We start from the raw sequence: 25,613 nt of genomic DNA, 5'->3' as shown, positions 1-25,613 counted from the left end.
GTAGAACTGTTTTCCTGTTTTCTTTCAGCCTTTCCTGAGAACAGGTGCTCTGCTCTCAGCTGTGGAGCACTCCTGGAGATTGTCTTCCAGCTTTAGGCATGGGCAGGAATCCAAGGGTCCTGCCCCTGATTGCTCGTGTAGGTCCTTGCACCCAGTGGGCACAGTTGGCACTATGCACTTCCCTCTTGGGTCTGGACTGTGGGCAGAAGGTATTCTCCTCTAACTTCTCAGGAATATCCACATTTCTGAGGTCCAGCTCTCTCCCCCATGGGATTTGGGTTCAGGGGGCAGTTTGGCGGGATCAGTTCAGTCCTGGACACAGAACAGAACTGCAGGTACCGGTGGCTGTCTGTTCCTATATCCTTCTGTCCAGAGGCACTGTGCAGTTTCCCCTTGGTCCAGGGATGTGGTCCGAGGTGTGCAGAGGTGGCAGTCTGTCCTGTGGCCTCGGGATGTCTCCTGGGTGGTCTGCTCTCTTCCCCACGGGATTTGGGCGCAGGGAACTGTGGGATGGTGTCAGTTCACCATAAAGATACTTGTTAAATGTAAACATTTTTCTGCTCCCTCCCCATCACAGAAGTAACACACCCTTTAGAGAATTTTCTTAGAGGGACTACTTACTTGTCTGCTTTTAATTCACTTGGTATGCCAGAAGTTTGGTCTGGTGAGGTCTCCATCTCCCCATGCAATCAACGGGATTCTTCAATTCAGAAAGTCACAAGCTGGAGATGTTGATCTTGTCACATTCTCCCTGGGAGTAAAGGGTAGGAAGGAACCACCCACCCTGAGGCTTCCTGCATCCTGAACACCCATTTTTTTTTCAGTTTTTTCCATTTCTCCCCATTAGTCTTCTAGGAAGCAACCCTAGTGGCCAGACTGAACACAGGAGAGGTTTCTTTCAGGTCCTCCTCCTTTGTGCTGAGCTAATGATGTTCTGAGGGACTCGGACGATGTGTGTTGTGGGGCGAGTCCTGTCTTACCCAGTCGTCATTCCTACAGTCTCTTTATGCTCTCATTCTGAAGGAGTTCCAGGTAGACTAGCAGAGCGAATAGACTTCCTGATGGAAGCTTAAAGCATTAGGAGGAGAAATGTTGGGGAGCTATGGGGGAGGTTATCTAAATGAAACTTGGAGGGGAAAGAGGGAGGATCCAGGAGCCTTTTAGCCAAACCAGCATTTTAGACTCCTAGCCTTAATTTTTCTTATGCTTTAGTTAGGGTTTTACTGCTATGAACAGACACCATGACAAAGGCATCTCTTATAAGAACAGCATTTAACTGGGGCTGGCTTATAGGTTCAGAGGTTGAGTCCATTATTATCAAGGCAGGAGCATGGCCAAGCATATATAATTATACCCTATGTCAAACATCCAAAGTTGTTACTTTCCTATTCTCCATGGTTTGATCTTCTGTCTTTTTTGGTCATTGAACCGCCACTTTCACCCACTACTGTCACCCATCTCTACTGTCATCCACCACTGTCACACCCACCACTGTCACCCACCTCCACTGCCACCTACCTCCACTGTCACTCACCTCACTGTCACCCTCCACTGTCACCCACCACTGTCACCCACCTCCACTGCCACCTACCTCCACTGTCACTCACCTCCACTGTCACCCTCCACTGTCACCCACCACTGTCACCCACCTCCACTGCTACCCACCTCCACTGTCACTCACCTCACTGTCACCCTCCACTGTGACCCACCACTGTCACCCACCTCCACTGTCACACCTACCTCCACTGCCACCCACCTCTACTGTCACTCACCTCCACTGTCACCCTCCAGTGTCACCCACCATTGTCACCTGCCACCATGTTTCACTTATTGAGATCTCTCAGCAGGGGTTTGAAAAGAATTACTCAAGGTCATACACCTGACTGAGAAGAGAAGAAGCAGACTCAGAAGTGCCCATGACCCATCCAGTATCAAGGGCCCCTTCCAATTGAAGGGTACATCCTGACCATGACTAGCATGATGGGAACCCAGTCAGACCCCACCTCACAGGCTTCTTTCGCTGCACTGTGGAGTGGATAAAAGTTCTGACTTTGCAAATGCTCTCTCCATTCAGGCCCCCTTCCCATAGCCCAGGCTCTGCCATGATCCTACTGTGTGTGCAGAACTCTGTTGGCCTTGCAGGGGACCTTGGGTTCTAGAGGTCCCTGGGCTGACTGGGAAGCTGAGAAGAAAATGGTCAGAGCACTTCCTGAGGGGTTTTCTGTGAGGTTGTGGGTAGGATTATCAGTAGGGCTGTGGGCAGGCCTCAGGGGTAGTTAAGTTTTAAGACACAAAGGCCATGAATCTCATCCCCAATACTGAATTTGCAGCAGCCCAGAGCCAGGTGCTAGATAAACAGCTGCCAGATAAAGCTAGAAGATCAACTAGTTCAGGTGCTGTGGACTAGCGCTCCACTGGGTCTAGCGCCTGCTCTTGCTGCTCAGGGCCTCCCAGTCTACCTTTCTCTATTCTCTCTGCCTCACTGTCTGCTTTTGTCTCTACCCATCATGATTTGTTTTCACTTTCAAGTTGCTATGGCATAAAGGCCAAGAAAAATGGCATTCCATACTCTCTAGATTACGGGTAAATCATTCACTCTGAATATTTGCTGTGCTTGGTTGTACATTATAAACTTGAGGGATAAAAGGTCAAAGGTAGTGTCTACTCTAGTTTTTGAATGATGGGTCTCATAAGATTAGGAATCTATTAAGGTTACAGGGTATTAAAGAGTCAGATCTCACATCAATGAGGGCAAATAATCTGAACAGGATCTTTCTTCTTTCTTGGTCAAATGAGAATTAGTTTATGGGTACCAATGCCCATCTCAGTAAACCCTCCAGATGATGCTCTGAGGAAGAAGACAGGTCTAGAAGATGTTCCAATATAGGTCCTTTGACTTACAATGGATAATTATTAGCAAAGCCTCCCTTGGACTATGCCCTCACCCATTGGGATCTCTTTAATCCACAGACCTTGAGAAAGGACCACATGGTATTTTTCTACCCAGTTGCCTCAGTAACTCTCCACAAATGGGTTCAGATTCTGGCATGGACTGAGAATTAGATGGACAGGTTGCTTGCTGGGGGAAGCTTGAGAAGCTGTTGCTGCAGGTCTTTGTGTTGCCTTTGTGTTGCCTAAGAACTTTGGGTTGCCTAAGAACTTTGTCGTCAACAAAGGAAGTGCTTTGATGACCCCAGAAGCAACAGAGGTGTGCGAGAGGTGTAGCAGAAACCACTTACTGCTGTAGGTCAGAACAAGAAGGGATGTGAAGTCAGACTAATGTGCTCTCAGCACCTGGTGGACTCTCCTTCCAGGCTCTGGCTTCCCACTGTTAAAGGTGAGGTAGTTGGTTTGGTATCTAATTTCATTGCTTCTGGTGCTGCATTTCTACCTTGGGCACCACCCCTCTGGGCCTGGTCATGATGGACAGCCAGGTCATATCTGGAAGATGGAGGATGCTGTTATCCTAGTGGTCCAGAGTGTTCTGGCAGATTCTATAGAATATATCATGAACCTCTTCAGTCCTAATGACTATTAGGACTATGACCACTTTTCTTCTCAATTATATACCCCCTCACTCTGTGAAGAATCCTCCCACTCTGTGAATGCTTCCTATGTTGAAAGTGCTACAACGTTGAACCCTTGGTTGTGTAGTAAGATATAATAGGGAAAGTAGATATGAAAAGCCAGGTTCTGTTGAAAAATGGGCATGAATGCAGTTCCAGAAAGTATATGACATCTTGCTGACCAAATTTAAAAAGGTCCACAGGCTCTACGTAATTTGTTTCCATTGTGACATTAGACTTTGGGTCAGGTCACAGATATGAAGCTTGGATAAATAGGAGTCGTCTCCCACAAAGACCTCCAGCCTGTCCTCTGGGTACCAGGTAGGAATGTGATGGGTCCCAGAGGCGGAACCTGAGGGAGCACCAGTCCTGTCATCACCTCTGACTATCAATGGGCTAGTAGTCCTGGGTTTGTGGAAGTTCAGAAGGAAGTTAGAGAGCCCATTAAAGACTTCATCAGGATGGTTCCTATTATCTGCGGTTATCGGGGCTTAAAGAATCAGCTGTGATTAACAAAAGACCAGAACCACTGAAGTGAACCCCTGCTTTACTGGAACAATTAACACTGGTTAGCTAGGTATGCTGGCTAGTTGTTCTTTGCTTTTATGTTTTGTCTTGTTTTGTTTTTGTCAACTTGACACAAGCTGGAACTATCTGGGAAGTGTACTCTCAAATAAGAAAATTAATGACTCCTACACGCACATACCAGATTGGTCCATGAGTATGTCTGGGGATATTTTCTTGACTGATGATTGATGTGGGAGGGCCCTGCTCACCATAGGCAGTGCCATTGATGGGCTGGTGGTCCTGAGTACTGTAAGAAAGTAGGCTGAGCAAGCCGCAGGAACAAGCCAGTAAGCAGCATTCCTCCATGATCTCTGCATCAGCTCCCGCCTCCAGGTCCCTGCCTCCAGGTTCCTGCCTCCAGGTTCCCGCCTCCAGGTTCCTGCCTCCAGTTCCTTTAGTGACACAGTGTGTGTGACCTGAGAAGTGTAAAAGAAACCCTTTCCTCTCTAAGTTGCTTTTGGTCATGGTATTTTAGATACTAACGCTGACAGATAATCTATCAGTAAGAAAAGACTAGCATCATTGAGGTGAATCTTCTGGTACATATCTCCTCAGAGTCAGCCTCCAGAAGCTGTAGTCCAGAAAGGGCAAAAATTGCATCTCACGCCAGCAGATGAAATTGGTAATGCATTAAGAGTCTCTCACACAGTGCTGGTTTGGGTGGCATAAAGGCTGCAGGAAGCATCAAGACAGTGGGATAACCACCAAGGACAGCAGCAGCTGTAGCGTGGACCGAGCCCAAGTTTAGAGGTTGAGATATGTGTGGCATGGAGTACAAACCTAGGGAAGGCGAGTTGTCCAGGCTCTTTGGATCCAAACTTTACGAGTGAGTCCTAGATGTCGGACACTGAGTTCTGATTACTACTGTATCCTGCTTCTTCACTTTTGGAAGTATTTTTTTTTTGATTATTAGCATATTTTTTTTTACATTTTATTTTATTTTTTTTATTAACTTGAGTATTTCTTATATACATTTCGAGTGTTATTCCCTTTCCCGGTATCAGGGCAAACATCCCCCTCCCCCCTCTCCTTCCTTATGGGTGTTCCCCTCCCAACCCTCCCCCCACCAGTCTAGTTCACTGGGGGTTCAGTCTTAGCAGGACCCAGGGCTTCCCCTTCCACTGGTGCTCTTACTAGGATATTCATTGCTACCTATGAGGTCAGAGTCCAGGGTCAGTCCATGTATAGTCTTTAGGTAGTGGCTTAGTCCCTGGAAGCTCTGTCTTGGAAGTATTCTAATTGTTTCTTTTGAACATTTCGCAAAGAACTAATACTTGGAGGTTTCTGGATGGGGAGGTGGATAGGTCCTAAAGTGAAGCTCCTGAGCTTCTCCTAGCATGTCCCCTGGCAATTTGTACAATAAGCTAAGGATCCGCTTGCCTGTCTCCAGCTCTGTGACTGACCCCTCGATCATGAGAGACTGAAGCAGAACAGCACCCATTACATAGCATGTGCTCAACGGACATGTTAGATGGGCTTCTTGTGTCTCTTGGAGCTTGTGTGGTTATCAAATTCTAGAGGAGAAACCGGGAGACTGCAGGGGACTAAGCCACAAATGGGTTCGGAAATCACTACTTAGTCTGGCCTCTCCTTGCACTAGCTGCTCCCTGTCGACAGAGTAGAAATGTCCATCCACGTAGACCAGGAATTAAAGGTAGAGAAAGGGCAACCTTGACCCAAGACTTCTCTGTCCTCCTCCATCTCACTTCAGATGGGACAAACTAATTCCAAGACTCCTCAAAAACTGTCACTCAGCTCTCTGAGAACATTAGAATTGTCCTCAGAATCTCAAAAAGACAAAAAAACAAAAAAAAAACAAAAAAACAAAAAACAAAAAACAAAAACAAAAACCAGAAACCTGATTTGTCAGGTATGGCCCCACTAGCCAATGGAATGTTTTCCTGCAGGAATTCAAACCCACTTTCATTCAGAGAATCAATTTCTTAACAGAGCCTAAAGAAGAAGACAGGGCATTAGGTCTCTCAGGTTGTCTGCCTCCATTTGCAGTCACACACTCAAGCTAATTGCAGACACAAGTGTCCGACTCATTGATCAAGCCAAATTCAGACAGGGTCTCAAGTTGAACATTGGTACAGGCAGATACTTCTCTTTGATCATGGTTGCTCATTGCCACTCATCAACTAATAAAGTTTAAAGTCTGAAAGAAAAGCTTGTCCATGCCTGTTCCTAATCAATGTCTCACCTGGACAGCTATAAGGAGGGCAAGGGCTCTGGTCAGTAAGCTCTCACTGGACTCAACAGTGAGACAGACCCCTGGCATCAGTTTTAGAGAGGAATAATGTCTTCTGTGGGTGTGTTCCATTGCCACGTGCTGTTTGACATCGCTGAGAAGCTGACTCTGAAGGTGAAATTTGGCCTTTCCATTTCACACTTAAGCATGTTTGTCTCGCAATGTTCTCCAAAGCCCTCTGTGACCTGGAGAAAGGAGAACAAAGTTGCCAACAGGCACAGGCCCATGACTATTATTTATCTCATGATCTGAAGCTCTGTCTGTACCAGCTACTCATGCTCATTCAAAACCAACGCCCACTTACATTAAATCACTCTATGTGCTGTGTAAAGACTGTCTTGTGTTCTCTATGAAGCTTCCCTAAGCCCGGTAGTTTGACAGGGGGTATTAATTTTTTATGTATCCTGTTTTATTAACTTCATATTACTCAGCACTATCTCCCAAGCCAAACCACTGTCGTGACCTCAGCTGTAGCAGCTTGGAAAAGATCCAGGCTTGTTGACTCCGAGTTGCTAATGTCATTACATCTCATAAGATGGCTGGATTTTTTTTCCAGAATAGAAAAGGCTTAAGCACGTCATAAGGCCCTGAGCAAGGTATGGAGAACATCAAAGTCCAATACATTGATGTCAAATCTCTGCTCAAATCAATAGTTATTGATCTATTGGTCTATTCTCCATGACAAGGATTGATCTAAAGAACAAAAAAAAAGTATCTAATAGAAGTTTGTTTGGCTTTCACTCAAATTTTACCTAAATGTTACTCAGTAGTTGATGTACCTGACCAATGTAAGTTGGTCTTCCAGGTGTTCAGTAACTATTCTGAGAGATCATCCTAACGTGGTCAGAGGATTAAAAGCAAGAATACTTTTCCCCCTTGTTCTCCCAGGTCAAGTAGGTCTCAAGAGACTGTGGGACAGCTCTCAAAATGTCTCGTAACTGTGTAGAGTCACCTGTTCTCTTGTTTGGGGAGGCCATAGAGAACCCACCTGGGGAGCTTTAGCCCTCATCCAGAGCATAAAGAGGAGGATCGAAACAGAGGAACAATCGTCTCCATGCCAACAAGTAAAACCGTGGTCAAGTAAGGTTTTAGTTGTTCCTCATGTACTTGGAACAACTAATAACACTAAGGCAAGAGGGGGAAGACACTCTTCTCAAGCCCCTGAGAGTCAGATCCCAACTAGACTTGACAGTAAAAAATAAAGGTGATTCATTTAGGCCACCTGCCTGGGCTTAAACCCCCAGCGGGAACATACAGCCAAAGAGTAGAATGGCGGGTGTCTTTCTTTAACAGCTTAGGGGATCATACTCCTCAGGCACAGACTTTAAACGATACAAGATGTTAAGACAACTATCTCACTAATTATTTCCTTCTTGATAAGAAAATCGCTGCCCAGATATATTACTTCAATTCAGCACTGAAGTCCCTGCTGCCACCAAAGATGGGGGGGGGGGGGGGGGATGGGCAGGCTCACTGTTGTCTCTAAACGACGGCTAGATGTCTTCTCTCCACCTCTCAGGATGTCGGAACGGCTGAAACTGCTCCTTCTTAATGCTGTGACCCTTTAATCCAGTTCCTCATGTTGTGGCGACCCCCAAGCATAAAATTATTTTCATTGCCACTTCATAACTGTAATTTTCTACTGATATACATAGTAATGTAAATGTCTTAGGTGACTCCTGTAAAAGAATGGCTTGACCTCCCAAAGGGGTTGTGACACACAGACTGAGAAACACTGTTACAGATGGTTGTGAGCCACCACTTGAGTGCTGGGAATCAAAACGGAATCCCCTGGAAGAGCAGCAGTAATCTCTGAGCCACCTCTCAGTCCCCGCGCCTTTCATTTAGAGGAAAGGTCTCACCAAATGAGCCGCCCAAGCTGTCTTTGAACTTAGTCTGTGGCCCACACGGGACTGGCTCCCTCCCCTTTATAAATATTGAAGCCAAGCACAGGACATCCCAGCTGCTAACCGTTCTGTCTCCAACTCAGGCAGATTTCCAAGTGAAGCCATGGTCGAGCAAGGCCTGGCCCTGGGGGTCACCACAACATGAGGAGCTGTATTGAAGGGTTGGAGCATTAGGAAGATTCAAAAGCACAGCTTCCTCTTAATACTTTAATAAAAACATTTTTAACAATTTTTCAGCACTGTTTTTAACCAACAGGTTCAGAATAAATAATAGTTGAGTTAAATTAAAACGTCATTGATCTGGGTCCTGTGGAAGGCCAGCAAGTGCTTTTACCCATTAAGCCATATCTCTAGCCCTCTTTCTTCACTTTCAAAGCCATTGCACAGTATCTCCAAATCCTCCCTTTCCCCATTTCTCTCTTCTGATCCTGTTAACACCTCTCCTCTGATTCCTGCTGTACTCTAAGGATCTTGTCCTTATGCCAAACCCATCTGACAACCAGGATCATCTTCTTTTCTCACAGTCCTTCATAAGCTCCATCTAGAATGTTCTTTCTATCAGGCAGGGGATGTAGCTCATTTGCTAGGTGACTTAGGATACAGGAAGCCCTGGGTTAGATGCCCCGAGGCACAACTTAAATGGGATCTGCTAGAAGACAGCAGTAATCTGCTCACTCCGGAGGTAGAAGCAGGAAGATCAGGAGTTCAAGGGCATCTTTGATTACACATTAAATTCAAGGTCAGCATGGAATACAGGAAACACTGTATAATAAAACAAAGACTAACAAAGTCCTTTTGTTGTGTAACATGTTGGTAAGTTCTGAGGATAAGGCTGTGCACATCTTTAAGAGCTTCTTACACTGTCTTCCATTTAAAAAATATGCATAATGGAGCTGGGCAGATGGCTCATCGATTAAAAGACCAGAGTTCAATTCCCAGAACTGATCTCAGAGGCCTTACAAATACCCGTAAGTCCAGCTTTAGAGCACCCATGGCTTTCTTGGCGCACTTGTGCACTTACTTGCACATACACGCATACAATGTAAAGTTAATAAAAACATAGCTTTAGAGAGTATGTATAATAAGAAAATCTGGGCCAGCAAGATGGCTCAATGGGTCAAAGTGCTTGCTGCCAAGCCTGACAACCTGACTGTGATTCCCAGAACTCACAAGGTGGAAGGTGGAAACCTTCTCTGTGAGATTGTCCTCTGACTTCCACATGGACACCATGGCATATTCGTGCATGCATACACACACACACACACACACACACACACACACACACACACACAGAGAGAGAGAGAGAGAGAGAGAGAGAGAGAGAGAGAGAGAGGAAGAGAGAGAGAATACATTCTTAAATACACACATATAAACATACACAGGCACTCTCACACACTAAATACACACACACACATGAACACATAGATGCACACACATACACTTACCACTCACACACATACACATGGACACATTGACATATATGTACACACTCATATACTCACAACACACAAACTGAATACATACACTGAATACACACACTGAACTCATACATAAATAAAGGTAAACGCTGTTTTAAAGGTGCTGGAGAGATGGCTCAGCGGTTAAGAGCACTGACTGCTCTTCCAGAGATCCTGAGTTCAAATCCCAGCAACCACATGGTGGCTCACAACCATCTGTAATTAATGGAATCTGGTGTGTCTGAAAACAGCTACAGTGTACTTATACAATAAGTAAATAAATAAATAAATCTTTAAAAATCAATCATTTTAAAGAATTCTTATACGGGGGCTGGCAAGATGTCTAAGCAGTTAAAGGTGCTATGGCCAAGCCTGTTGACCTAAGTTTCAGCTCTAGAATCTACACAATGGAAAGAAAAAACTGACCTCTGACTTCCACATGTGCATGATAACACACACAAACACAAATAAATTAAAAACAACTTTTTAAAAAATTTAAATGGAAAGGAAAAGAAAGCCTGAGGATGGCAAGGCAGAAAGATGGAGACAGGGTCCTCTCAGGATCCTAACAGCATTGTCAAACATTGACCCCAGCTCTGCTGGACTTGTGTCACATAATTAACAGTTGTCATTGCTGGAGTCACAATTAATCAGACCGGCATTACTCACAGCTGAACACACTCCGGCGTATTTCATTGTGAAGGACTTTATAGAGCTGTGTCAACTGAGATGCGTTTGAGGCAGTGCTACCTACTCTGTCTTTGTGCTGATTTCCCGCCCCCCCCCCCCCCAAAGTGCCACGTCAAAGTGGTTTAGCCGCCCATGGCTCTTGTCACCTCCCTTCTCGGGGCTGTTTTCTGCTCATCACTTTCACGGACGTTCACATGCCTCTCCTTGCTTGTCCGAGTCCACCCCGCTTGCTAACCTCTGCTTACGTGTTCTGTTAACCCTCTACCTGCTCACAGTGACAACGGAGCCCGAGCCAGCCTGCACCTACTTTTCCCTTCGCTGACTCCCAGGCTACATGCAGGACACTGTCAGAGCCCAGTCTCCCCGTGCTCAGGTCACCTTTCCTTCTCTTGGCCCTTTTATCCCAGGCAGATTCTTCCCTCGTGGAAACCAGATGGCAACCAGTAGCTTCAGGCTCACCTTTTACCAACTTGGCAACATTGATGGAAAGTGCGTCCCTCTTACATTAGGTCCATAAAAAGACCTGGCCTGATCTCATTGGCCTAAACTGAGCAAGGCATGGGCTCCATGGGCTCCCTGGCAACTGCCTTTTTATTTTTTTGAGACAAGTTCTTGCTAAGTAATCCAGACTGGCCCAATATTTGATCACTATGTGCATAGCTTCCAACTCCCGGCAGTCTTTCTATATCCTGAATACAGGGTGTACCAATTTGCTACTTACCTTTTTCTTTTCAGCATTGGGAGTGGAATTCAGGGCCTTGCGAACGAGTTCTACCACTGAGCTACAGCTGCAACCTCCCCTCCAGTAGTGATCTCTGGAACACCACGCAGGGCCAGTCTTGGCAAATAGCGCTCAGGATGAAGAAGGGAAGGTTATGCAAGAAAACTAAGGCTTTGAGAGTAGAAAATGGAAAATAGTCACTAAACAGTAAAGTGATGCTGGCCATGGGACCAGAGATTGGAGATCCAGGGGTACCTACAATCTTCTGTGTTCAGACAGTTACTTTGTTATCTTGTCTGGACAACAAAAGGAGCTTGAGGCTTGGGGGCCAGCTGAATGAGACCTTGTCTCAAAATAAGAGCTGTAAACTGGACCACGATACCACAACTGCCCATCATGCACCAGTCCTTGGGTTCAATCTTTACTATGGCAAACTGAAACAGGGTCCTCAAAGGTGCTGGAAGATAAAGGGGAAAAGGCTGATATCTGGATGTTAGGTTATAATTAGGTAGAACTAAGAAGTTTGATGCCCTCAGTCTGGTGACGACGGATATTGACCACACGCTATAAACTTCAGCAAGGTAACAAAAGGACTTTGAATGCTTTCATCATATAGAAATAATGTGTCTAAGGAGATAGTTATGTTTAACCTGGCAAACAGTACACGATGCACACATGTGTCAAGATAGTGCATCAATATGTATAATTTTATGTTACCATGTACCAGTTAGAGATGAATTTAATTTTAAAAACCATTGCACGTTAGGTATAAGAACAAGAAAGATGAGAGACATGGTTAAGAAGAGACAGGATTGGGGTTGGGGATTTAGCTCAGTGGTAGAGCACTTGCCTAGCAAGCGCAAGGCCCTGGGTTCGGTCCCCAGCTCCAAAAAAAAAAAAAACAAAAAAAAAAAAACAAAAAAAACAAAAAGAAGAGACAGGATTGTTCCTAGAGACCTCACGGGCCAGGACTACCTCAAGGGATGCCGAATCAAGGTATTTTAAATCAACTTGAAATGGATATCAAGGATAGATAGAGATATATGTGAAAGAAAGAAGAGATACACCTGTGTTTTTTATAAATAGATGGGAAACTAACCCTATCTATCACTTGTAAGGCTGAGGCAGGCACATATTGTTTTTTGAACTGTGTGTGTGGTGGGAGTATGGTGTGGGTGTCTGAATATGAGCATGTACAAGACAACACATGTGTAGAGGTCAGGGAACAACTATGGGGAGTTGGTTTCCCCTTCCACAGTGGGTTTCAGAGATCAAACGCAGGGGTCCTGGCTTGGCAGCAAGCAGCAAGCTTGACGTGTTGAGCCATATCACCAGCCCAAGGTAAAAGAACCTTAATTTTAAGGCCAACCTGGGATGTTGTGCTAGTTAATTTTTATTATCAACGTGACACAATATAATGTATGTCAGCTCAGAAGAGGGAATCTCAATTTAGGAATTATCCGGATCAGACTGCCTTCTGAGGAAGTCTGGGAGGCATCATCTTGATTGCTAATTGATGTAGGAGGGCCCAGCTCACTGTGGTACCATGCCCTAGGCAGGCAGGCCTGCTGTATAAAAGAGCAAGCTGAGCAAACTGGAAAGTAAACCAGTAAGCAGCGCTCCTCCATGGTTCTTGCCTCTAGCTTCTGCCTGGAGGTCCTGCCCTGACTTCCTTGGATAATGGACTAGGTAACCCAGGAGTTGTCAGCCCAACAAACCCTGTCCCCCCCAAGCTGCTTTTGGTCAGAGTGTTTGATTAGAAAGAGAAAGAAGCTAGAAGAGCTGCATGGCAAGTTTAAGGAGAGACTGAAGTACACACTATTTCATGGTTGACACAAACGAGCCTCCTCTTCCTTCCCTGTTTGAACCTTCCCATCCCATAGTCCTTAGAGCATAGAACTTGATTGTTAGAAAATGATGCCCAGCCAAACCCCTCCCTCATCCAGAGGGGAGCCAAGCCTCCTCTTTGATTCACCAACAGCGAGGTTCAGTGCTCTGAGCAGCATCTCTGGAGATCCAGGAAATGAATCTCGTGGTAGCTTGCTTCAGACTGCGGCTGCTCTGTCTTCCATGTTCATCGCCAACCCAAACCTGTAACTCAGCTCTGTGCAGCACATTCAGATGAGCTGACACCTTAGTGTGTGCGGACGAGAGAACGAAGCGTGATCGAGATTTGCCCAAGGTGACTCAGCTGGGGAGTGGCAGGATTGGCCAAGAAGTCAAATTAATTTTTTTCCTTCATGTAGCCCTGGCTATGTAGGAACTTGCTCTGTAAACCAGGCTGGCCTTGAACTCAAAGACCTGGCTCCTGAGTGCTTGGATTAAAGGTGTGCCCACCTGTGGCACCATTCTGCTTCTTTATCAGGTGTTGTCCTATGGGACATGAAGGAAACTTGGGTGGCAGTGACCATTCTGTCACAGAAATTGGAGAGTCTTTAAACTTTTACATGGTCTCCAGTCTGTCAGCTGTTCTGGATGTACCCCAGACCCGTTTTGGCCCAAGATGGTCACAAACTACAGAATAGACTGGGTTGCTGTTGTGGGATGCTCTCTTCCAGGTGTGGGATGGCCTTTGACCTCTTGCTATCACAGGAACTGTGATTATTCAAATGAGGCACTCACAAGATCGGGCCCATTAACTTGTGGAGTAGGGGAAGAGCTCATGAGTCTCCCTCAGGATATACAGACAATGAATGGTCATGGGTAAGAGTGAGGTTACGGGGTTGGGGATTTAGCTCAGTGGTAGAGCGCTTGCCTAGCAAGCGCAAGGCCCTGGGTTTGGTCCCCAGCTCTGAAAAAGAGAAAAAAAAAAAAAAGAGTGAGGTTACTGCTGGCTAGTTTATGCAACTTGACACATACTAAAGTTATGAGGGATCCTCAGTTGAGAGAATGCCTCCGTAAGATCTAGATGTAGGGCATTTCTTAATTAGTGATTAATGGGAGAAGGGTTAAGTTTACAGTGGATGGAGCTGTCCTTGGGTCAGTGGTCCTGAGTTCTATAAAAAAGGAGGCTGAGTAAGCCATGGAAAGCAAGCCTGTAAGCAACACTCCCCCATAGCCTCTACATAAGCTCCTGCCTCCAGGTTCCTGCTCTGTCCTTGAGTACCTGTCTTGGCTTCCTTTAGATGGAGTGTAGTCTGAAAGTATAAACCAAACAAACCTTTCCTCCCCAGCTGCTTTGGTCATGGTGCTCTGTCGCAGCAATGGTGACCCTAACTAAGGCCAATGGCATGCCTTCTTACTGCAATAGCAGTTGCATTGTGAGGGGTGCACAGACATGTAAGTAAAGCTGCCCCATCTGAAGGGATAGTGTCCATGGGGGGGTGAGGGGGCTCCAGATTGCCACTTTCTTCTATGTGGTATGGAGTGACGCGCCTGTCTGATCAACAGGGCTGGGGGAGCCTCTAAAATAGCTGACAGACTGGAGACCATGTTAACATCCCTGAATGTAGCATGCTCAGGGTAGGACTGTAAGCAGCTGTCTCAGCTGGGTGGCTTTTGCTCTGAGAAATAACACATGTGGTTGGTACTCAGCTGTTTGCAAAGGAAATTAGTTATGTGAAAGAGGAATCACAAGGAGAAAAGGGGAATGCGGAGGCTATCCCCCATGCTAGCCTCTGAATTGGCAGATGCAAGTGGAAAAAAGATGGATGAGAGGGAGCTGGTAGCTTGATATTTATTATAGCTGAGAAGTCGGAAGGGAAAGAAAGCACAAATTAAACCTGCACTAAAGAGTTCTTCCCAGAGCAGGAGCTGATGGAAGGACTCATCAGGTAAAGGTGCTTGCCACCAGGCCTGATGACCTGAATTCCATAACCAGAACCCACAGTAGAAGGAACCAACCCGACGTGTGTTCTCTGATTCTGTGTGCATGCTGTGCCACTTGTATTCCCTTCCTCCATGCTAGATAGGTAGGTAGGTAGATAGATAGAAAGATAGATAGATAGATAGATAGATAGATAGATAGATAGATAGATAGATAGATAGATAGATGGATGGATGGATGGATGGATGGATGGGTGGGTGGGTGGGTGGGTGGGTGGATGGATGGATGGATAGGTATGTAGATAGATAGATAGATAGATAGATAGATAGATAGATAGATAGATAGATAGATAGATAGATAGATAATCCTCTCTAGGATCCAAAGATTTGGAATCATCGAAATAATTGGACAGTGAGAAAGGAGGGGGCAAGGTAGAAGTGGGCAATATACCTCTCAGGTCTGCCCTTCGATACAAAGGAAAGAAAAATCTGGGGTTGGGGATTTAGCTCAGTGGTAGAGCGCTTGCCTAGGAAGCGCAAGGCCCTGGGTTCCATCCCCAGCTCCGAAAAAAAGAACCAAAAAAAAAAAAAAAGAAAAAGAAAAAAAAATCTATCAGACACCGTGTACCTGGTGGCCTTAGGGATATGAAACTGATAATCACAATACTGTGCTTTTGAACTGTTTGCATGGATGAGGACTTTTAAACATGGAGTGAAAGTCTCTCACAGCCTGCCTCGTGAATCTGTGAAATATAAACAGGCAGGTTAGGCTGCTTGCTTTGGATGGAGAAGAACCGAAGAGTAAATTGTCTATCTTTCTTAAGACAAAGGCTGCAGAATCTAAGAGGAAATTCAAACCCTAGGGATACTTAGTTATTGGCAGCTGAAGTTCTCATGGAAACCAGGAACTGAAGGACAACGGAGGGAGGACGGGAATTGCTGAGAGAAGGAGACATGAGAGAGTAGTATTTGATGGTCAGTTCATCGGACTGGATAAAACTTTGTCCACTGGAGAGTTAAAAAAAAGAAGGGTATTTGGGGACTGGTGTGAATCTTTAATTTCAAAAACAAAACAAAACAACCAATCAAACAAAAACCTAAAACACACTTTCTTCTAACTCACAAATAGACCTCACAGGTAGACTAAGGAAGCCATTCAAACACATAAACAGACTCATTAGAAGCAAGGAGATCAAAGCTATAATCATAAGTCTCCCCACAAAGAAAAGCCCTGGACCAGGACAACTGAGTTTTATCAAATCTCACAGGAAATCTTAGTAATAATTCTTCTTAACTTGTTCTGCAAAATAGAAAGAGACGAAGCACTACCAAATTCATTCTACGCTGCCAGTATTATTTTGATATCAAAACCAGGTTAAAAAAAAAACACAACAACATCAACATTAAAGAAAACTACAGCTCAATTTCTGTGATGAACATAGATGCAAAAATTCTCAATGAAACATTTGCAAATCAAATTCAGAAACACATTAAGAAGATCCTACGTCATGATCAAGGGGGCTTCATCCCAGAGTTGCAAGATTCATTTAGTATATCTAAACTAATAAATGTAATTATACCATACAGATAAAGTTTTAGAAAGAAACCACATAATCACATCTACGGATGCCTGAAAGGCATTTGAGAAAGTTCAACATGTCTTCATGATAAAAGTCCTGGAGACTTTAAGAATAAATGGAGCATACCTCAAAATAATAAAGGCTATCTACAACAAACCCATAACCAATGTTATACTAAATGGAGACAAACTAAGACCATTTCCTCTAAAATGAGGACAGAGAAAAGGATGCTGTATTAGCCAGGGTCATCTAGAGGAACGGAGCTGATAGGATGAACATATATATTAGAGGGGATTTATTAGATTGGCTTACATGATACGATTCAGGAAATCCAATAATGGCATGGAAGTCGCTGAGAGTCCAGTAGTGCTCAGTTCACTGCTTGTCTTGCAGTCTCAGTGTGGTGTTGAAAGCTTGTGGGAGGCCTGCATTCTGATGCTGGGGGTATTGAGCCTGAAGAAGTTAGTTCTAATATCGGTGAAGAAATGCTGCAACTGCCGGATTTATGAGCTTGTCTGTTAAGAGTGAAGCCCAGGTGCTAGAGACATGGCTCAGTGTGTTGGGGTACACTATGTGAAATTGTGTTTCTGTCCTTTCTCACCTACCTAACGCATTCTCTGATTGGTTTTAATAAAAATCTGATGGCCAATTAGCTGGGTAGGAAGTAGAGGTGGGACTTCCTAGGAGGGAGAAAGGAATGCTGGGAAGGAGAAGGAAAAAACAGGCCCTTTTGCTAGGAGACATAGAACGTGATCACAGGCCTCGAGGGCATAGCTAGCCACATGGCAGGATGGGGCTAGGTGGTTGGGTTGACTGAGATCAGTTAGTTAAAGTCTGCCCAGTTAAGGCCTATGGCTTTGAATTATTAAAACGTCTCCTGTGTGGTTATTTGGTGGAATGCTGGTTAAGGGATAATTGCTGCTGTATTAATTTCCAGCATTAATTAATGTATTAACAAATGATGTAGATTAACAGTCAGTTAATGCTCTTGCAAAAGACCAGAGTTCAGTTCTCTCACTCACATATGAGCTCAGAACCACCTGTAACTCCAGTTACAGGGGTCCAACATCCTCTTCTGGCCTCTGTGGATACCAGGTGCTAGCATAGTGCACACATATACATGCAGACAAACACTCACACACAGAAAATAAAAATAAAGATATGTCTTAAGTAAAGAGAATAGTGTTTTGATGGGGGCCACAGCCCCCCTCTTCCCCCCAGTACTTCTCCACTCTGCCTTTAGCCTTTTTTTCTAGCCATCTCCATTCCATTTTGACTCCTGATGACCTGCAGAACCATTCTCTACCCAGAGCTACAGCTGACACACTTGGCTAAGTCCCAGTGTAGACAACATCAGCCAAAGTAGGGAACACTCCCCCAACAAAGACCAGACCAGAACACTTCAAATGTTCTAACTCCAGATGCCTAGATCCCATTGCAAAAACATAAACATGAACAACTAAGACAATATACATCCTCTCCTCCCCTCTTCCCCCTTGTCCCTTCTCTCCCTATTCCCTTGTCCCCTCTCCACGTTAGTTAGCAGGCCGATTATAATACCCTCAAAGCTCAGGGGTCTATGCAGAAGAGGAGGAGGAAGGGCTTCAGAAGGAGTTCGAAGTGGTAGGTAACAGTGTTCTCCACACACAGAAGGACTGGTAGTCAACCTGCCACCAGGTCACCAGGTCATCCTGGGGAACTGTGCTATATCAGGGGCTCTGTGTTGGTCAGTCTGGTACTCAGGAGCAGCGGTAGCCCCCTGGTGATTGGAAGTCTATGTCATGAAGCCCATGTGGAATCTCTATCTCTGCCACCATGGCCACTCTGGTCATGGGCTCACTGGCAGTGACAAGGATGACTGAGAAGAGTCTGGCTGCTCACAGAACAGGTTTCCTTATCTACTTGATTACTGAACTCCTCCTCTGCTGAAGTCCTCTTTTGATGAGCATTCACTTGGAACGCAAGGATCTTCACATGCTTCTCCCGCTTGGAGAGAGCTATCCACACATTTCTTCCTCAAATGTCTTTCTCACCAGTGTTCCAACCATGAGCCCTGACCACCCAGACAAACCATTGACTACAGTCACGTATCAGTATACAATCACACATCCGGCCATCTTCCCTTCCAAGAAAAATGTATGAATGTGGAGTGATTACAGTTCTGCCCCATGTGACAATTTCCCTTCATCAGTATTCTTTGGAGTTGTCCCAGAAAGGGGCTGAGGGCTATAGTTTCCCACTTCTAAGTGGTACCTGCACTTCGCTCTCTTATTCAATATAGTGCTTAATGTCTTAGCTACTGAAACTAGGCAAGAGAAGGACATCAAATAATACAAATAAGTAAGGAAGAAAAACGATCCTTAATTGAAGATAGGATTCTATACTTAAAAGACCCTATAGGTGCTGGGTGTGGTGAAGAAAGTCTTTAATCCCAGACTCAGGAGGAAGATCTCTGTGAGTATGAGGCCTGGTTTACATAGTGAGACTCTGACTCAAAAACAAAACAAAACAAGCAAAAAATTCCTATAGAATCTCCTAGAAAACCCTTAGATTTGATAAACACATTTAAGTTTCAGGATACAGTCAACATATGTGTTTATTAAAGAAGAGGAGGAAGAGGAGGAGGAGAAGCTGTATACACTAACAATGCACTCTTACAAAAAAAAAAAAAAAAAAAAAAAACAATAGGGGAAAACCTGGAATAAGCCTAATCAAAGAAGTGAGAGACGGATGCAATGAAAACTTCAAGACATCGAAAAAGGAAACCAGGGTGGAGTAATGAAGCGTCAATCGAGCGTCTGCTGCTCTTTGAGGGTATCCAAATTCAGTTCCCAGTGTTAGCATTCTGTCTAAGCTCTGCCCTATAGTTACCTGGCAACAGCTAGATGTGCCTGGCACTCAAAAAGGGGCTGCTTGTCCCCTACTCACTCTCTTGTTCTCCTCTCTTGCTCTCTTGCCCTCTTTCCCCTTTGTCCCTTCTCTCCCTATTCCCCTCCCCACCTCTCCACGTGCTCCTCTTCCTCCTCTCTCTCTCTCTCTCTCTCTCTCTCTCTGTGTGTGTGTGTGTGTGTGTGTGTGTGTGTGTGTGTGTGTGCGTGCGTGCGCGCACGCCTTTCTCTGCCCCTACTACCCTCTTAACTCCCCTCCCCATGCCCTGAGTAAGCTTTGCTGGTCCCTCAGGGAAAGGGATGCCTTAACATGAGCCCGCTGAGGCACCCCTTCTCCCACACCTCACCACACCTCCACAGAACATATGCCCCCTCTCTTTATCTTTTTATAAACACACTACCCAGCACCCATATCAGTGACTCACAACTCCCTGTAATTCTAGCTCCAAGGAATCCAATCCCCTATTCTAGCTTCTATGGGCACTTGAACACACATGACATGCACACACAAGCACCACACACACACACACACACACACACACACACACACAAATAAAAATAAATCTTTTGGTTCTTTTTTTTTTTTTTTTTTTTTTCGGAGCTGGGGACCGAACCCAGGGCCTTGCGCTTCCTAGGTAAGCGCTCTACCACTGAGCTAAATCCCCAGCCCCAAAATAAATCTTGAAAACAAACTCGAAGATCCAGATCTTTGAAAGACCTTCCGTGATCCAAGACTGGCAGAATTAATATCGTGAAAACAGCTGTACTATCAAAATTTATATACAGATTTAATGCAATACCCATCAAATTTAAAAAATTTTTACATCTGTTTGCTAATTGTGTGTGCGATCACCGGCAAGTGTGCACATGTGTGTGAGTGACTGTATGTGTGCATGTGTGCCATGTCACGTGTGGAGGTCAAAGGACGACCTGCAGAAGTCGCTTCCCTTTCTTGGAATCAAACTCAAGTCATCAACCTTTGTCAAGTGGCCACACCTACTGAGCCATCTTGCTCGGAGCCTTGTGGAGTTGCTAGGTGGGACTTAATCTTTATGAGGGGAGAAAGGCTCTGGTGGATCTGAATGATTTAGATTGACTTGTATATCAGGTCCCTATTGTGCTAAAGCACTCAAGACGGATGAGAAAAACAAAATAAGACAAAGGAGTCTGTCTAGGTCACTGAAAAACAAACACAACAGGTTTGGGTCAAAGTTCCCAAGAGACACTTAATTGGTAGAGGGCCAAGTCCAGTACTTGTGAGATTCTGGGCGCATTTAAGCCTGAAGGAAAGCTTGTTGAAGTTATACTTGACAGCAGGGAGGGTGAAAAGGACTATGCTTATTCCTGGAATGGGCAGCAATCCCCTCCAGAAAACCTGTACTGCTCTCCTGCATGAAGGTATATTGGAGATAGAGACTGGGCTAGCCCAGGGCCCTTTCAGCCCAATGTCATCTGTGTCAGAGGTGTCCAGTGGAACACTGGTCCAGACTGTCCGACTTGAGCAGTCTGTGCACTTACCAGGTGAAAGCTCTCTCTTGCCCTGGGGTTGTCAGAGCAGGAAGAATGAGTCCCATCTTGCCTCTCGGAGGTGGAGAGATGCACGTTACCCTGGAGACAGCACCTTAGGGTCAAGGTGTTAGACAGCTCATAGAGAATGACTGGCTAGCACAGAGATACCTAAGAAAGTAACTCCCATTCACACCTCTGTATCCAACACTGGTCTTTTTGAGACAATGGTAATGGATCCAAATAAAGGACTCGTTTGTGGGGGATAAATGGGGGAGGCTAGTTTTTCAAGACAGGGTTTCTCTGTGTAATAGACCTGGCTGTCCTGGATTCACTTTGTAGACCAGTCTGGCCTCAAACTCAAAGATATCCACCTGCCTTTGACTCCAGAGTACTGGGATTAAAGGCACCCATCACCTCATCCAGCTTTGTTTTTAATATTGTATGGGACTAACATTTTCCTTTAAAAAAATTTATTCATTTATTTCATGTATGTGGGTACACTGTTGCTGTCTTCAGACACACCAGAAGAGGGCATCAGATCCCATTACAGATGGTTGTGAGTCACCATGTGGTTGCTGGGAATTGAACTCAGGACCTCTGGAAGAGCTGTCAGTACTCTTAACCACTGAGCCATCCCTTCTCTCCATCCTTCTTTGTGTGATTTGCAGGTAGCTTGATTGGTGGAACAGCCTCCTCTAGGTAGCTTCTCTACTTGGAGAGTCTCTGGTCTTAGACAAATTCTACAAATGTTTTGTGCCTGTAAACTTTAAAAGAATCATTTAAAAGGTGATTGAAATGTGTGGGAAAAGACACTCAGAAAACACAAAATCCTAGTATCAGGAGTGGGGTTCCTCCTCACCAGTCACTGGCCAGGGAGACCTCAGAAGGCCTGAAAATGAGTATTACCTTTGCAGTTAGTTGTTTATGGGAACAAATTGTAAGATCCTATTGCTGAATGAACTGTGTGTTCCAGTCGCAAGACATAGAAAAAAATCAAGCTGGTATTAAGCTGGAAGCTTCCTTCCTGCTGATAAGCTTTTGCAGTACTGAGAAATGCTATGCAAGTTCAGGGGAGAATTGCCACCCACGATCCACCTTGGTCTTAGACCTGGAATGCTACACTGTCAACATTCCTGGCGAGATGTATCTGCTGATATAGTAGTGGCATGACTATTATTAGTGTAACCCTCTACTTATGATTGGTTTTGAAGCTAACTCCTTAGATGGGAGTTTGTGTTTGATACAATGGGTCAAAAGCCCATGCTGGGGAGGCTGTAGGCCCTAGTGGGGAAATTACTACTTCTAGTCGTTGTTGTTGTTGTTTTTTTTCTTCTTCTTCTTCTTCTTCTTCTTCTTCTTCTTCTTCTTCTTCTTCTTCTTCTTCTTCTTCTTCTTCTTCTTCTTCCTCTTCTTCTTCTTCTTCTTCCTCTTCTTCTTCCTCTTCTTCTTCTTTTCTTCTTCTTCTTCTTCTTCCTCTTCTTCTTTTCTTCTTCTTCTTCTTCTTCTTCTTCTTCTTCTTCTTCTTCTTCTTCTTCTTCCTCCTCCTCCTCATCCTCCTCCTCTTCTTCCTCTTCCTCTTCCTCTTCCTCTTCCTCCTCCTCTTCTTCTTCTTCCTCTTCCTCCTCCTCCTCCTCTTCCTCTTCTTCTTCTTCTTCTTCTTCTTCTTCTTCTTCTTCTTCTTCTTCTTCTTCTTCTTCTTCTTCTTCTTCTTCTTGTCTAACTGAAAACAATGTGACTGTCAAATTGCCATTTAAATACTTGTTTGTGCCCACAGATTATTGCTACTAAGAACTTTGGTCAAGGAGTCTTCATTTGCTGCGGATAGCTGTTACTGAAGAAACTCAAAACTGGTCAAACTGATGAGTATAAATGACTGTTGAGTGCTCAGCCCTGAATGAGGCATCCGTATCACTCTCACCACATCTCAGGGAGCATTGAAGAAAGAAGGAAGTGCTGTTGAACACTGTCCCAGGAGCATGACACAGACACTGATCTCTTGAACTCTCAAAGCCTGTGATTATAAGCAGCAGATTCACACAAGGTCGGGCCCATTAGCGTTCTGTTTCTTAAGATGTAGACCAGGTTGGTCTCGATCTCACAAGATCTGTTTGCCTCCACCTTCTAAGTCCTGGGCTTAAAGGACTGTGTCACCACACACAGATATTGTTTGTTATTTTTATAAACTTCAGGGATAATTGCAAGCAGAATCTTATGACTAAGGAGAACAAATATAACTTATTGAAACCGGTGTTTCTTCAGACTATTTCAGAGGACATTGATTCCAAGAGACATCGTATGGATTATATGACTAGTGGGTGGGAGGTCTTCTGAGCCAGGCAGGTCCAGTTGCCATTGTGCTTCTGACTCTCAGAGAACTAGAGAGATCACAGGAAATCTCTGTGAGAATCAAAAGCTAGCAACAAATGTCGTTCAGAGGCACTGGCATTCTAAGTATTCCAAGAATTAAGGGAGGGAGGGAGGAAGGAAGGGAGGGAAGGAGGAGAGCAGTTAGCATTTCAAATATTGCAGCAGGAGGCTGTGTGCAGTGCCTTTAATCCCAGCATCTGGGAGGCAGAGGCAGGTGAATCTCTGTGAGTTCCAGGAGAACTAGAACTACAGAGTGAGACTCTGTTTCAAAAAACAAAGCAAGGCAAAACAAAAGCAGGCAAAACAAAACAAACAAAACCCTGGCTCAGGAAACAAAATAAAACAAAAGTAGGCAGCAAGGTCTTACTTCCCATTTGTAATTTGTAAAGTGAGATGGTCTGAAAGACAGAACAGAGAAAGGATGGACAGATGCGTCAGTCATGTGATGAGGCAAACATATCCAGATGTTAATGGTAACTTGTTGAGGACAGAAAATTCTTGCCACAAAATATTTTCACGTTCCCTGTATATAAAATTTTGCACAGCTAAATAATTGTCCCAGAATATTCCCAGGCTGTTTTACAGCCTAAGTGTCACTTGGATATTTCTGCCTCCCTCCACCCTTCCCCTCCATACCACAGCATTTAGGGACCAAATGACCAAGATAAGACAATGAGCCATGGCCACCAAAGTAAGAGTGTCCTCACAGAAAGTTACTGTGCCTTCCATTTGTGCAGACTGCGGCAAGTAGAGGAAAGTCTAGGGCTGGAGAGATGGCTTAGCAATTAAGAGCACTAACTGCTCTTCCAAAGGCCTTGAGTTCAATTCTTAGCAACCACATGGTGGCTCACAACCATCTGTAATGAGATCCGATGCCCTCTTCTGGTGTGTATGAAAATAGCTACAGTGTACTCACATAAAATAATAAATAAATCGTTTTTTTAAATAAAAGAGGAAAATCTAACCTATTTTTATAATTTTTATTATATCCACTTATGTGTGTGCATACACACCCCGAGGGGAGCTTGTAAAGATGCATGAATGAAGGTCATAGGACAACTTGTAGGAGTAGGTCCTGGGGTCAAACTCAGGCCATCATTGTTTCCCCCTCCCCCATTCTCTCTGACATCCTGGCTTTCTGCTTGTCCTGGAACAAGCTGTGTAGACCAGGCTGTCCTCAAACCCACAGAGCTCCACCTACCATACCTGTACCTTGTGAGTACTGGGATTAAGGCGCGCACCACACCCAGCTCCCTTTGTTTGCACAAGACCTCACACTGTAGCCCATGGTTTCAGCTTCTCCAGTGCTGGGATTGCTAGCATGAACCTCCATACTTGCTAAAGAATCTGTGTTTTTAAAGGAGATGGTTTTGTCTACTTGGGTTCTACAACCTTTTGGACTCTATCAACTACAGAAATACATTCCTATAGTTCTGGAGGGAGAAAACCTGTTCCTGAGATAGACTCAGTGTGAGAAATAAGTTCCTTGAACATGGCCATCTGCTCACAGTGGCCTCAGAAGGCAGGAGAACTAAGCGATTTCTCTGAGATATCCTCTTTCCTTCCTTCCTTCTTTCCTTTTCTTCTTCTTCTTCTTCTTCTTCTTCTTCTTCTTCTTCTTCTTATTATTATTATTATTATTATTATTATTATTATTATTATTACTTCATTTTTTGAGACAGAGTTTCTCTGGGTAGCCCTACCTGTCCTGGAACTCTCTCTATAGTCTAGGCTGGCCTCAAACTCACAGAGATCCACCAGCCTTTGCCTCTCAAGTGCTGGGATGAAATGTGCCACCTTGTCTGGCTTAATTAATTTTTTAAAAATTATTTAATTCTATATGAATTGAGTATGTTGTCTATATGGACTTATATGCCCCAAGACGGTACTTGTGGATGGTTGTGAGCTGCCAGTATGGTGTCTAGGAACTGAACCTGGGTCATCTGTAAGAAGAGTGAGCATAGGCTGGGGAGATGGCTCAGTGGTTAAGAGCACCGACTGCTCTTCCTGAGGTCCTGAGTTCAAATCCCAGCAACCACATGGTGGCTCACAACCATCTGTAATGGGATCTGGTGCCCTCTTCTGGTGTGTCTGAAGAGAGTGACAGTGTGCTTATATAAAATAAATAAATCTTAAAAAAAAAAAAAAAAGAAGAGTGAGCACTTTACTCTGAACCTTCCCTCCGGCTGCATTTTAAAATGCTACCTTTACAGTATATACCTAAGTTGTACAACAAGGCCATTTTATCTACATACACAAGGTGAAATGCCTAGTACAGCCAAGCAAGAAGAGCATTGACTCTCTTCACCTCCTCTCAGGAGCCACTGATCTGCCGAAGGTCACGC

General features: G+C 44.6%; 1 long non-coding RNA gene across 1 annotated transcript in view; it reads left to right on the top strand.

Moving 5' to 3' along the window:
- The window catches only part of LOC148005939 (uncharacterized), a 51,597-nt gene extending 27,284 nt beyond the window's left edge, over nt 1–24,313 (top strand). Inside the window, exon 4 of the long non-coding RNA XR_015620996.1 lies at nt 22,676–24,313. This is a non-coding gene — a long non-coding RNA (uncharacterized LOC148005939). The remainder of the gene's footprint in view (nt 1–22,675) is intronic.
- The last annotated feature ends 1,300 nt before the right edge of the window (nt 24,314–25,613 follow it).

Source organism: Rattus norvegicus, chromosome 5, assembly GCF_021556685.1.
Source record: "Rattus norvegicus strain SHRSP/BbbUtx chromosome 5, alternate assembly SHRSP_T2T, whole genome shotgun sequence".
NCBI lineage: Eukaryota > Metazoa > Chordata > Mammalia > Rodentia > Muridae > Rattus > Rattus norvegicus.
Note: the sequence above shows the minus strand (reverse complement) of the source record. Positions and strands in the feature narration are given on the sequence as shown.